This window comes from Dromaius novaehollandiae, chromosome 2 (assembly GCF_036370855.1).
Source record: "Dromaius novaehollandiae isolate bDroNov1 chromosome 2, bDroNov1.hap1, whole genome shotgun sequence".
Taxonomy (NCBI): Eukaryota; Metazoa; Chordata; class Aves; order Casuariiformes; family Dromaiidae; genus Dromaius; species Dromaius novaehollandiae.
Genome location: NC_088099.1, coordinates 160,005,352 through 160,020,928, shown reverse-complemented (window position 1 = coordinate 160,020,928; position 15,577 = coordinate 160,005,352).

Below are 15,577 nucleotides of genomic sequence, written 5' to 3'. Positions count from 1 at the left end.
TACTAAGAGCAACAGGTACAGGATAAAGGAAAGAGATAGAAATCTAGCTAAAACCTTTTTTTTTTTTTTAATGGGGAAAATAACCTTTGAAAGTCACTTTATTTCTACTTTTATTTCTCCTTTTGACACTACTGTAGGTGGATATGCAGTAAAATGTAGGTGTCCTGCTGAATTAAATTTGGAGGCGACTGATGATGTCATGTTATATTACAAATAACTTCCATCTAAAGCACTTCATTTCATTCTTACAATGCTTTTTTTTTTTTTCCTTAACACCCTAGTGCCAAGCCCAGTAAATTGATAGAAGAACTCCCACTCACTTCAGTAAGTTCTGGATCAGGTCCTGAGGGATTTGTCCACAGCAGCCTTACAGAGCAAGTACTTGCCCACGGCAGTAAGAGATTACTGAGACCATCTCTGTGACCAGGCATTTGCTGACAGGGGTTAAGTTTGCATGGCCAAGCACTAACAGACTTAAGTCATCATCTTAATAGCCTACGCATCCGTTATACTGGAAGTTAAATGAGAACATCTGGGTGCCCAAGCTGTGAAGGTTTAATAAAAAAAAAAAAGGCAAATAACTGAGTAGGTAAAGTGAGTAAACCATATGAGGAATATGTGACTGTCATTCAAAGATTCATGCTCGAAGCTTGGGAGTCCGTGGGCCCAACGAGTAGCATCAGCTCATGTCACGGCGCCAGACGATCCCACCGTTTGATTTCCCTTGTAGCCTTGGTGTCAGGGCTGTATTGCTGACACAGAAGCATAACAGCTCCTGCTCACTTTAGCAGGAGCTGCCCAGATGTGATGGAGAGCACGGTGTGAGCGCTGGGGTCCAGTTCAAACCACCTGATGTGAGGAAATCGGGAGTTAAGTCTAATGACTGACTGCATGCACGGAGAGAGGGTTTAAATAAACATGCTTTAGTAGAGGGACAGCAGATATGTTTGGAAATCTGGGCAGGCTCTTTCTGCTGTCTGTGTTTTGTTTCTGAATCCAATGCTATCATAATGAATAAGCTGTTTGCTCTTTCGACTGCACACCACATGACAGCTAGTTTCCATCCAAAAGCTTTGGCCCCTGCATGTAAATTGATCCTGTAAAGTTAACTCCTTTGTTCAAGAGGTTAAGTACGTGATGTATCAATTGGGCATTTTGTGTAAAAGCCACAGAGCAATGCACTTACTGAGCCGTATGTGTATTGCAGATTAATTTGCAGCAAAGGTATGCGGAGGAGCAAAGATGGATCATACTAAAAAATGTAGGCTCCAGTTTGAGAAAGTATCCCATTTAGAACAGAATTCAAGCATATGCTTAACTCCCACTGAAATACGATTTCTAATCATGTGTTTCAGGTTAAGCATGTGGTTAATGCTCGTCCCAATAGGGAGGGATTTAAACACATGCTTAAAACTGCTGACCTGGGGCAGGGGTTACAAAAAGGTCTGTGGGGTCTGGACAGGTCACACCAAGGTCTCGAACTCGCACCTGAGCTCTAGCAAATGTGTCAGGGAGACTCACAAGGAGAAAAGATGTCTGAAGAAAAGAGTGGCAGGATCACCCAGAGACACTTCGGAAAGGCCAGAACGCCAAGCTGGGTCTGGCCCTGCCTGCAGGACATAGGAATTACACGTCCCCAGGAAGGGGCTGCAAGTAGTCAACGAACAGCCCCACACCCCTGAGCTGGGGACACCTTGGGCTCCACCACTCACGCTGAGCTGGGGACACCTTGGACCCCATCACTCACGTGTGAACTCCAGTGCGTACAGGCTCAAGGCAGGCAGATGTTGAGGACGGCGGCCTGGGATTCAGAAAATTCATTTGTTTTTCTCACTCAGACTTTTGACGAGACCTTGGGCTATTTTCCCTCTGTGGCTACATGCAAAGGAAGGCTGGGAGATGCTCTGAGACATAGGGGACCCCACAAGTCCCTTATGTAGATGGGAAAATAGCTACATCCTAAATCCTGGTTGTTATCACCATAAAGATACTTCAGGGAATAAAAAGGGCTCCTGTAAAAGTAGCTTTGCCACAAAGGGGAATGAACTAAAAGGAAAAAAAGAATGTTCCTTACAAGAAATAGTATTTTTGCATTGTCTTCTTCAGTAAAATCGACGTTGCCTAGGTAGGATGACGTCTCCTCTGACATCTTAATCCCCGCCGCCTACCCTGCTGGCAGTGGGATCATATGCATCTTTGGCAACAGACAACTGGCATTTTCAAAACATGCTAAATTCTTCCCTTCTGCTGCAGTGCATCTGGACATAGAATGTACTGGCAGGCTCGCTCAACGTTATCATTTTATTAGAGACTCTTGAAGGAGCATATTTGTCTTATCCCTTCAGCTTTCTGTTATTTCTCTCTGGTAGCAAGAACCAACAGCGAGCGAGGTACTTTCCAAAGAAAACAGAGGCACAGCCTCTGCCTTGCAAGCCATCCATCCCCTTCACATCCTTTGCAGTGTTGTGAAATAAGAGAATCAGAAATCTAACCTCACCGTTGTGAAAATGTAAAGGTACTTTTAACATTTCTGGTGTGTGTGTGTGTGTGTGTGCGTGTGTGTGAGTGTGTTTAACCTCTGTCTCTTTAATAAGGAGGTTTATTTTTTACCACTGTAGTTGGGTAGACCAGGAGAAGAAGTGTTCTTCTTGATTGCACTGCCTCAATCCAGTGCCTGCTCCAGGGTGGTGTGTTGCGTCAGCTGCACCGTTAAACACCTAGCGCCTTCTTCCGCCACTGCCCCCCTGGATTACGCCATTCCTGCAGATGCAAAGGAAAAGGCAGAAATCAAACTGAGTCAAAGGACTTTCACAGGTTTAAGAAGCACGGCTGGGTTTGACTGAGACTGGCAGAGCTCCGCGCGCTTCCGCAGCGCCGTGCCAGCTCACGCCAGGTGGGCACCTGGCCCTCTGCCGTCGTTAATTATCACACGCATTCAGAGATGAAAAATACATTTATCACAAAGCAGAGAGAAACCCATCAGCTGAACAAGCTGCCGAAAGCAGTGTTTACCTGTCTGAAGAGGCATCACCTCCCTGTCGCCGGGCACATACCTGTCAGGAGCAGATCAGCCACCGCTGATCCTGACCGGAGGCGATGGAGGGAGACTGGGCAGCTCTTCGCAGTGCCTCCCTGCCCTATTTTTCAAGGGTGTCTGTTATTTAACAGGGGATCAAGCCTTCCCTGGCAGTGCAAACTGTGCTCCCCCAGACCAGGAAAAGCCCGTTGCAGAGCAGAGGGCAAAGTAGGGTGCGTGGCCAGGGCCCGGCACGGCTTCGAGGGCTGCGTGGAGCCGCGGGGTGAGCTCAGACCAGGCGAGTTTCCTCGAGCGGTTTCCCTGGCTTGTTTGGAGCATTTCGCATAGATTAGGGAAGGATTTGTCAGGCTTCGTTGCCAAATCAGTGCTTATTCACAGAAACCTTTTCATTTTTTAATTGTGTCAGAGTTCTCTAGCTGGCATCTCTCCCTCTCCAGATCTGGCCAGTCAATGTAAATTCAAGATTTATTTCCAGTCTTTCTTTTATGATGGAGGGGGATTGAGCTTTCCTTTGTCTGACTTTAAAGAGATACCCCCTCCTCTTCATCCGCACCCAACCCGTCCTTGCCAGAGGCCGGCGAGGCTTTCCCGTCGGGCTGGGGAAGGGGGAGCGCCGACAAGGACTCCCCGGGCGCGAGAGCGGCGCTAGCACTGCGAGACCCCCTCAGATGCGCCCGTGCCTTTCCGTCGGCTGCCGTAGCAGTTGCCTACATATTTTAGGAGACTTAGGCCAAAGTGGTGCGCTCTGCCTATTCACTCTTCGTCCCCACCCCGGGGGGCAGCACGGATGATTTATTATGGAGATGGACTTCACGTCTGCTGGCTTTGGTCAGCTGAGATGCGAAAATAGCCTAACCGAAGGTAATTAGGACCAAGCCCTAATTAAAAACAAAATCTTTCTTTGGTGTGCTCACAGCCAGCTACTAAACTAGAAACACAGGCTTGCGAGAGGAAGAAAAGGAGAGCGGGGAGGAAGAGCGGGAGCAAGGGCAGTGGAAGTGGAGGGGGTGCCTGCACACCAAGGTGGCCTGCCAAGTGGGCTCAGCACCTCGCAGGATTTTGCCCAACAAGAGGAAAGCCACGGTGCTGCTCTGCTAGGGGTGTGCACTGACCTGAAAGTCTCTAGACAGACTCCTCAGCCCGGTGTGTGGCCAGACGGCGCAGGGGTGACTAGCGCTGCTCCCTGCAACAGATCCTTGCTAATCCTCCAAAAGCAGAAACCAAAACCAAACAAGTTTGGTAACAAACTTGGGTGGCCCTGCCTGACCTTCAGCTCCTGCCCAGCATGGGGCTGGCTGATCTGCTGCCCTCCCACGAGGTTTCCATCAATGGAAAGCCCGTCTTCCCGCGGACGCCAGGACGAGCTGAGCATCCCTTTGCGCTCACTTTGCCTGCTGGACATGATATCCTTGCTGCTGCCCTGAAACGCAGCATGGGCTCCTGAATAGCACTCTCCTTACAAACGTGCTTTTTCCCCCCACCACGCCTGGCCCCGTGTCAGCCTCCTGGCTGCATCCATACCAATAAATTAAGTCCTTCTGGGACTGTTCCCTGGCACTGAGGCCAGCTGCCTTGGAAGCGGCTGCCTCCATAATCTGGACCTCTTTGGCCCTCCAGGCCAGGGTAGCTACTTCCAAAGGAGCGATTAGGAAAGGCTGCAGCCCATGCTAGCTCCTGAGATATGCCAAGGACCATGCCAACAACATAGCAGTGCAGACAAGCTCCAGCACTCGGGAAAAATCCCTGGCACTGTTTAATTTATTAGCAGATGCAGATGAGATGTCTGCAGCACATTCAGGTGGCTGCAGGCCTCCCGTAACATAAGCAGCAGCTCCAAAATGCAGCTGAGTAGAAGCTGGACTCAGTCCCTGCCTCAGCCAAAGCCGTCACCGGCACGCTCCTATCCGCCGCGTCCACTGCAGCCGCCGGCTGGCGAGCCCTCGATGCACGTCCACCCGGCTGCTGTGTATCGCGCCGCATCGTGTGCCACCTTTCACCTCCCTGTCCCAGCCCAACTTCCCACCGCCGGGGCAGGAATCAGGCCCAGCAACCTCAGGTGTTTCCCCCACGGCCCCTTGGGAGCCTGCTGGGGCTCCCCAGGACTCCTGCCAGCAGCATCCGGCGAGGGGGGGTGCTGAGCCGGGCTATCGAGCTGCCTCCGTCCATGCCACCCGCTTGTTCTGCCTCTGCGGTGCCTTTCCCATCACCCCGCATCAGGCCTGTGCTTGTGCTGAGCACGCATCCAAAGCAAAGCTAGCCCGGAAACCTCGCGAAGAGCTGCTCAGAGTGGAAACTAGGTTGTTCCAACTGTCATGGAAATTTGGAGCTGCAGGCTGCTCCTGGAGCTTATCTGGAGCTTTGTTAAAATTAAGTGTATTTCACTTCAGTATCCATATGCCTTATCATAGCTTTAATAAATCAGATGACACATTGCTGGTCAAGAGCTTCATTAAACCAACAATATTATAGTGAACAGTAATGTACAGTGTATGGTAGAGTATGCCGTAATGTATACTGTGGTAAGAGAAACTCATTGACAAGTCGGTACTATGCTTCCTAACGCAAGCGTCGCGCTCACTTCTGTTAGTGTTTCCATATAAAGAAGGTGTTTCCTTATTTTAGGTTTCAATAAAACTTCAGTTCCTGTTCCTAAGGGGAACTGATGTGTGTCATCTTCTGTCCAAGTTATTCTGAGATGTTTTTCACCTTAGGTCTGCTTTCATCCCTGTGAATCATTTTCCTAGAATTATGTGCATATTTTTAAAATGCACGCCCAGTGTATTTAAAAAAAATAATTGTCAGTTTAGGGTTGCTTTAATATAACCTACCAAAAAGATTTTGAAGATTAACAGTTTTATTAGAAAGCAAGGATCAGATCTTCAGCTGCATAAATGGGGGTAGTATCATTGCAAATTCCCAGATATGACCCGTATCTTACTAGTGCATATGTCTCAAGCCTTAAGTTACAGTCACTTTTTCTGCATCCTGGGAGAAATCCAATGGGATGAATAATATATTATGTGTGGAGCAGATATTTTTATAGCTCTCTCTCTAAAGCCCCTTGAAGACAACAAAAAGCTGTGCCTTGATTTTTGGATCAGTGCTAAGCCTGATAGAGCAAAGCACTGCTTAAGCATGTAATTAACTTTAAGCATGTGCCTAATTTTCAGTGATTTCAACAAGACACAGAAATGAGATTTTCCAAGCAGCAACTGATTTGAGGACATGCTAAGTGTTTTGCTGATTCAGAGCCTGGTTGAAGTTGTTTCTTTTACAAAAACCAAAAAAAAAGGGGATTGCTCTGAGGTGATACTGTTAAATAACCTGTCTTGCCAGGGCAAATGTGCTCATTGCAACTCAAGAGCCATAGTTTCCAGATACAGCTATTAGCCCACTGCAACCCCCTGTGGAAAAGTCCTTCACAACCTAATAGGAAATTCCAACTTTGCTGTGTTTGTTTGAGGGCATTACATATTACATATAAATTGCTATACATACATTACATATAGAATTACATATAAAATTACATATAAATTACATATAAATTACATATAAATTGCTATAGAAGCGATATTACATATAAATTACATATAAAATGCTATAGAAGCGATAAGAACTCTGCTGAATTCAGGAGGTAGTTTTGGTTTTTTTCTGCAGTCCCTCATTCTTGAAGATCCTAACAGTTTCACCAATATCAAATTCTGCAGGACTTTTCCACAGAGGAAATCTGTCATTTACTTTCTTTATGGTCCCTCGTAGAGCAAATATAGACAAAATAAAGTTTACTGTGGCACAAGAGAGACTCGAATTTGAAGTCACTTTCCAGTGACTTAACATTACAAACATCTGGACATGTGTGACTTACATCTCATGCCCACAGCTGAGTATATGACTTGAAAAACCCCGTTTTACATGTATGAATGAGAAAGGGACAATGTATTACTCACAGTTTTTCATTTTTGTGTGTGTGTGGGGGGGGTTATTTCTTCTTTCATCCAGCTTGATTTCTGTGGATTTTTTTTTCATTTCTTCCTTTTTCTGCCTTGATTTTAAAAGATCGATTCACAAAAATTACGCTTTTCCTAGTCAAAACTGAATTGTATCCTCAGAATTATCACATCTGGTCCAAACTGAATTCTCAATCCATGCATGCGTTTCCTCCAAGCCCCAGACTTTTCGGATTCAGGGTTGTGATTCAGAGACATCTCTCTAATGAAGATTAATTACATATTGGTTTAATTGCAGTCTCAGAAACCCAAAAGGCAGCACAGAGGCCAGCTGAGGCAGAGTTTCACATGGGGAGAGACACAATGGTGCACATCTGTCTTTATGGGCCTCGCTTATATGTGTGAGAACATGACGACTGGGTATTTGGATGTGCCTTTGTCTAACTGGGAGACTAATCATCCAGGTACAGATTTATAAAGCGAATGGAGAACGAGGGCTGAAAAGAGGTAGAAGAGAGGAATACGAATCCCATCAGATGCAATGTATGCCCCTGCATCCCAAACGCCTCTGCTGTCCCCTCCCCACTGTGCGGCTCCATCCGCTCCTGCTATCCAGGTACATCTTCATGCCTGCACAGATATCACTTTGCATCGCTAGGCTAGACGAGCACAAATGCCTGTGTGCCATTTGAATGCATCCAGCTTTGAAATTTGAGCCTGTTATCAAAGCTGGTCGATAATGATAACTGTAATGTAAAGATCAGATTGAAGAGGCGATTTTTTACCTTGTGTTATCACAGCAGTGCAGGGAACCATCTACAGTTTTGGAGTGGTTGCTACAAAATACATGTTTTGATTCAGTGCCTTGGGAGTCTCAGGACTTCAGCTAATATTTCTTTTCCAAGTATTGCTGTGAGCAGGTAAAATATATTTTAATATCTTTGTGCTGAGAGACCTATCTAGAGAGAGATTTCCACTGCACTGCAAGACCATTACATTTATTTGCACAATTCACTTAACTCTGGTCTGTGATATCGTCAGAAACCCTTGATGGAATTATAGTTCCATAATTATCACTTTATAAATTATAGCCCTTAATAGCTTTAGGGCCAGATTCTTACTTGCAATAAATCATCAGGGCTTCATTGGTTTTATTGAAGTATATGGAGGTATGTCAGCTTACACCAGCTGAAAGCGGAGGTGAAATCTTCACCATTTGAAGTCATTGGGAGTTCTGCCATCAGTTGAAAGGCAGCCAGAAATTAACCCTTGGTCCTCTTTTTTCACAGCCACTTTGCTACCATGAACTGCATCGATACAATAAATTGTCGAAGATAATGATATCACAAACCATGATGATGTTGCTAATTAAAATTTATCATTACCACTCATGCTCTAAAAGGTTGGGCACTAAAAGGGTTTGCTCCTCTCCTGCTCTGCACCTTAGACTCCTTTTATATAAACGGACACAGTAATGCATCCTGCACTCCTGCAATATCCTAATATCTTTTTATGGATCTTCTTAAATATGCACTCATATAAAGGTTCAGAATATGTCACTGTGCACTCAGCTAATTTATTGTTCATACATGAGCATAAGTGAGGCGGACAGATTAATAACTGGAAGATAGCCAGCATTTCAAATGGCCAGCAAATGAATGCATCAGTTCACTCAGACTTGTCTGGCAACCTGCAGAGCCCTCTGCCAAGAAGCCAGACAGTTGAAAAGGAGATTAAAGTACTGAGCATGGGAGAAAGCATTGCACTGGGAGAAATAAATACAATATTTATATGTAAGTAGTGAAAATCATTCACACCAGACATTATCTGGTATCAACCACTCAGCATGAATGCAACTATCATTCATGTAAAGAATAAGTAGAATAGACTGTCCAATGTTTCCCATTAGAATAATATATATAGCACTTATATAGTGTCAATGCATCTTAATGAGCATAATATTTTTGTGAGTTTTTGTTTGTCCATCTTCATTTGCAGTTATTGAAAGTTTCAATCCAATTTTTGGCACCTGAATTTGCACATCCAGGGCTTGCCCAAAATTTTGGCAGTCACACCACAGGTCGGGAATTCCCAAGTCCAGGAAGTGAACACACGATTACAGTCCATTCCTTCAGAATCAAATTCCTTTAAAAAAATCAAAATAGGTCTTCTATAAGAGGATTATTAGGGGTCGATTAAGGATAGCAAAGTTCAGGCCCAAATTTATCAATAGGCAAAGAGGCAGTGGTGCAGGCGAAGGAAGGTGTAAAATGCTTATGCCTTTAGGTCTCTTTGATGAAGGGCAAGTTTGAGAGCATGTTCCCCTAAGACTATTCCTACCATGCACTTCTCCAGTTTTCCTTTTCTCTGTGTTTATGGTTACAACAGTATTATTTGTCCTTCAGCCAAGATAAACAGAACTTTACCACATTTGCGTCCGTTACAACAAATTTACTAATTTCACTCCAAAAAAGCTCTCTGTTGCTTCTTGATAGCTCCACCACGGAAAGATAAGGGAAGGCTGGTAAAAACACTGTGTGCCTCCTAGCAGAGGCATTAGCACCCACAAGGAAGCAGGCGATGACGGAGCTCCTCGCCGCACAGCCGGCTCTGCTCGCCCCGGGGAGGCTGCGGCACCATTTCGGCTCCAACGCATTGGGGCACAGGGCCATGGTATGCGTTGGGGCTGCAGTCACCAAGTCCCATGCTTCCTCACGCCATGCAGCTTTTAACCCAAAATAGGACTCCCATGGACAGGGTGGGGTTCAGATAGAGATGAAGTCCTCAGGGCAGCTTTGCAGTGCTCAAAGGCAGGTCAAGAGGCATAAATACAGTGCAATGGGCACCAAGGGAGCAGTGAGAGCCACAGGGAGCACGGGGCTGGCAAGAAGGATGGCAGGATCTGTGGGACACACACAGATAACCTTTCTGGGTACCCTGCAAGAACAAATATGATGGCAGGGAACAGCTCCTTCCAGCCAGCAGTCCTGAACCCACACGCTTTCATGTTAAATAGGTCCCAAAAATAATGCGCTAGTGATATCAAAACTACATGGATAAAGCCATGGGGCTTTGATTCTCCACTGTTGCTTGAAGGATGTTATAAGCAGAGTTTATCTCAATCTTTTAGTACTTACACATCCCTCTGCTCATTGTGCTGATGGATGACAGTGACATTTTTGCATAAGGGACATTGTTATTCAGAGCTACCTGCAAGGCGCTGATGAATACAACCCCGGTGACCGCATTTTTCTGGATACAGCATATTAACCAAGAGTTAACCAGGAGCCCTTTAATTAAACATTGTCGCTACTAGTCACCCAAAAGGAATTCAGACTCACAAAACACAGTCATAAAAAGAAAGGTGTTTGGAACGAATCGATGTGTGTGTGACATGCATAAATGTCACCCGCGTCCCACCTGTGAAGCCGCCACAGGCCTCCTGGCTTGCAGCTGGCACCCAAAGGCTCCGTAGCACCCTCAGAGGATGAGCCTACCTAATGAGCCCCAAGAGGAAGATTAAAACAAAAACAAAATAACTTCTGGTAATATTTATAGACAGAAAACCTTTCCTGGTGCGGGGTTGTTTTTCTCTTAATAATTCCATTCTAAGTGAGAATTCAACTTTTCAGGGTCTGTGGGTCTCCAACGTGCTGTCAGTATGCAGCTCCCTGCGCCTTTGCCCAGCTTCACTCCCGGTGCCTGCTGACCATCTTGAATGCCCATGGCCCTCAAGGACCCCAGGGAAGGAGACCACAAGGTCAGGTCTGCCACTTATGGCTCTGCTGAAGATGCTGAGCATAGAGAAATGGCCAAGACAGGCCCAGAGGGCCAAATCAACTCCTCTGTACCATCTTAGCCTAAGCACCCCCAGACTAGCACCGATTGGGTACTAGTTGCAGTCAGTGCTGTTGCAGTGTGTTGGATTCCCCCTTGTACTGCCTCACTGGAAGAAGCACAATATTTCAGCAGTTTGGTCTATTTTCTCACTGGAACTGTTTGTATCATCTTGTTATAGACAACTTAGAAATCACCTGTGGGGCTGCTGAGGTGGCAGAGCTGTCAAGGTAGCAGAGCGCATGCATTGGCACAGCAGACTTTGGAGGAAACCATCCCATTGATAGCACACTCCCAGCTGAGGAAGCACCTCAGTGTCGCACTGGTATTGAGGAGTGCATCTGGTTGCCTGTCAGGTCATCTATTTAATTGAGCGCTGATCGCATCCATCCCCAGGGCACTTTGAATGTTAGCATAACTATCAACACCACCATTACCGGACGGTCGAATCGTTATTCAGACGAGCAAAGTGACCTGTATTTTCAAGGCAGCAAGTTACGTTCAACAGCTGGTCACACTACCACAACATGGTGTTGTTAATTTGCACATGCACTCAGTGTGCAGACTCATTTGAACCTTCCAGCTTTGGGTTAAAGCCACCGTCATTTTATAAACTGTGAGCACAATCATTCACGATCACTGCAAAATACAAAGTACAGTTTGCTCTCTGTTGCCTGTTCTGCACAGCCCTTTCATTACAGAAACATCTGGTAGAAGCACTTGAGCTACGAGTTTGTCAGAGTTTCCATTATAAACCCCTATATTCAAGGGGTTACTGCAACTCAGCCATAAAAAGTTGCTCCAGGCTCAAACTTGGCATAAATGGTCTCCAGTGGGAGAACAATTATGTTTTTTTTTCTAAAACCAAAATGTTAAAATACATAAAGTTAAACAAAAGAAATCCACTTTCCCTCAGAGACTGCTCCTCCCAAATCTATATGCATTGCATAAACACATATTGCCCACAGCCTTTAAAAGTATATTATCTATTAAGTTATTTATTAAGCTGTTTATTAAAATTAAATCACTAACTTCACAGACTTACTGGTTTATTGAAAAAATAAGTGGCCAAGTGATTTCAGATAGAAAAGCAGCAACTACATAGAAAATAAATTATGTATCCATGTAAAAGTCATGGGAAGGCAGTACTTTTAGGACATTTATTCATCCCATCACTACCTAATTTTCCTTTTGCATTTAGTCTTGGTCTGGCAATAGGTCCAATAACTAAAATGACCTGTGGATGAGTGGAGAAAATATTTCTTTTAAAAGGCAATCTGTTCCAGCAGGATGCAAGAGATCAGCAGAAAAGCGTTAAGTAGGAGGAAATATGCTGGTTTAGAGGAGATAGGCACAGGGGAGGGGTTCCCCATACTGCTCTGACCCAGGCAGTTGAGGTGATCCATCAGGAGTGGTAGGCACCAAATTCACTCCATACAGCCTGAGGATGTTGAAGAAGAGGCAGAAACCTTGGAAGAGCTGGACTGAGCAAAACCTGGCTTGCAGGTGAAGTAAGATGAAGCACAGCTAAGACCCAAGACTTGGAAATGGAGGAAGGACTCATTTTTCAGCTTTGAGCATATGAACAGTGATGACGTTCAGCAAGCCCAACCTCCTCAGGGCTCCCTGCGTTTCAGCCACAAGGCATTTCTGCCACACGAGAGCCAAGAGCAGCCATGGCCAGGCGGCGAAGCTGAAGCAACAGCAGCCCTCAGCAACAGAACGGGCGAAACAATTAACAGTGCCACCCTCGGCAGCTGCTGCTACAGACCTCAGCGCTGATTCTGCAGGAACTTAAGCCCATGAGAAATCCCATTTAAATTAATGGGATTATGCCTCAGAAGTATAGAGTTAAGCATATGTGTATGCATTGGCTGGAGCAGGCCCCAGGCGACTAATGCACTTGCAGAGGGCTCTGCCTGCGGCGATAGTCCTCGTGCTGCCGTCCCAGGGCTCTGGTACGCTAGGCAGAATGGCTCCAGGGCGAGCTGCGAGGTCTCTGAGGAAAACCCAAATGCTGGGGGAAGTAGTGCAGTGATTCACTGAGCGGCACCCTTTCCTCTGAGTCAGTTCTGAACAAAAGTCTCAGAATTGCTTTAAGATGGGAAACTACTGCTGGATGTGCCGTCCCTTGGAGGAGATGGAAAACAAACATCCTGCCCATGACTGCCACATAAGGTCTCAGCAACTCTTTCAGGCATTCTGGTTTTTAGCCCTGGTGTTTCTGGCCAAAATCCAGCTTCTGTAATTTCATCCTTCTGGCTTAAACTCCCGGTATAGACTCCTGTTCTCTCTCAGCCTCGGCAGTGTGGTGGGATTAGTGATCACCAGAAAACTGCTGCTGCAGCCCAGTTTTGATGTGCAAGGGAAGTTGTCCTTATAAACCCTGAAGACCTGGCATCCCTCAGAGAATGAGCACAGTGTGAAAAATCAGCTCTGCCTCCTTCACTTGCACTGAGTAGTACTTTGGTTTGCAAGTGATAACATTAAAAGCGGACTGGCCAGCATATTGACTGTGGCAAACTGAGTCCCCATCATTCACTGAGAAGAGATGAAAGCATGATATGACATCTTACACCCGTAATGCACACATGATGGTCACCTGCCTCTGGATGTAACAGAGGAAAATTTCTCCACTGCATTTCGTTATCATCCTGCAGAATGCTTGGGAAGTTTCTGATTCTTGGTAGTTGGCCAACATCCTTCAGTGCTCTGAAGTCAACACCACCATCATCTGATGGCACACCCCCTCTTGAGCTTCAGGAGCTCCTAGGAAGGAAAAGCTTAGATAAGGAATCAGACACTTAAGTCATAGGTTACCTGAAGTTAAGGCTACCCATGGCCTCCTTCCTTTTTCCTGCTTTCTACAATCTTCTTGTAAATCAATTGTCACCATATTGCTTAGATCAAGAATGCTCAAGTGACCTCTTCTCACGTTATTGATTATTATTTCAAAATTATTAATATTCTTTTAATTAGAAAGGCTGTCCCAAATGAAAACGCTTCGATGGGCTTGCTCCCAGCAACTAAGTTTTCAGCTCTCACTTTATGCCAACTATGTGAATACACATCTTGACTGCTTCAATAACTCTTCTTGAAAACATAAATGAATAGTAAACTATGACAAAAAGGTTGACATTAAGTAGTTGGAGAGCTGGGATAGACATCAGCTAATAGGAATTTCCTGCTGCTACTACATGCAGTACTACTTTTAATCACTGTCACATTACGTTCTTATCCCAGGTTGTCCTACAAGACATAATATGAGCAGGCATCAGAAAGGACCTAAAGAAGCCTTCTATAACAGACAGGACTTTAAAGTTTTGCCTTTACTGTAAAAAGAGAACAATGTTCACAGAAGTTAAATACATTTCCATGTATTAAAATATTTTTCCTGGACAGTCATAGTTAATGTCAAATTTATGTATCATTCCATTTTTAAATTTCCAACATGCCCATCTCTGCAACTGAAAGAAAAAAAGTTGTCCTTTTTTTTACACATTCCTAACACAGATGTATAAAAGTTCTGAAAAACAGCTATTTAAAGTGAATGGAGGTTGAAGTGAATCTGTTCCCTCTACAAGGAATAATTCAATATGCCCATATGCAAGTATGTTAATAGACTGCAATCTATCATGCCAAGAAATGATAGAAGAAGCTTCTAAACCACATAGAAGTGCTGGCATTTTTTGTTAATGTTTCCTCTTTAGAGAAGAAATAACTCACATTTCCATCTGGATCCAACTCAGCTGCTGTGAAAGAGCAGCATCAGCATCCAGAACAGCAGAAAGAGCAGAGAGTCAGAGTTCAGGTCCCAGTGCCATCCTGTTGTTTTTTGCGTGAACAGAGTAAACGATCGTGGAAAAATACAGCAGAAATGCATGAGGGGAAAGTGTTATACTTGGCTGAGAAGCCCTCTCTTAAGTAATTACTGGGGGTGTTGACTTGCCTTTCTTTTATTTTGCTTATTAAATATGATCTGCTATCGTGTTAGCACTTTGCATGTCACGCTGAAGTTTTACACCCGAAAATGACTGGGATGGAGATTCCTTAGCTGTGGTCCACAGCTCACCAGTGAGCTCACTGCTCCTGCAGTATGCTGGCTTGCGTCCTGGACTTCAGTTGAGAGGCACAGAGCCAATGGAAGGAGAAGAGATGAGATAAACAGCAAAAGCAGAAACCATGGTCAACTTTAACAGGAAGGTCAATACCCATATTCCTCTAAAGACTCCTTAAAAAGAGGCACAAATGGTTTTTCAGCATGGTTTTCCATGTAATGTAAATTGCCACAGGGATGTTACACAAGGACTCAGAGGATAAGTGCCCATGAGGCAATCTCTTTATTGAGATGTGGAGCTCATCACAGAGAAGTCGGAAAACACCTGTAGGCGTGGGAATAAGTTGCTGCTCTTACTGGAATACAATATACCTTGATCACCCCGCAGACTTTTCAAAGATCCCACAAAGTAGAAGAGAAAAACATCTATTTCTGCCCGCCACTGAAGGATCTTTTTGTATTTTTCACACATGAGACAATTTACCTGGCTTCTAGCTGGAGAAAAAGCATTAAACCACACAGGTAAGGTGGCCCAGGGTGAAGGAAAGCTGACTGACATTAACGAAGTGAGGATAAGAAATGCGTGAAGATTATGCTAATCCTGAGACACAGCATTAGAATTGGCCTTTCCTGCAACAAAGTATTTTCCCTGACCACTACATTTGTCATATTCCCCACAAATATAGCACAAAGCATAGC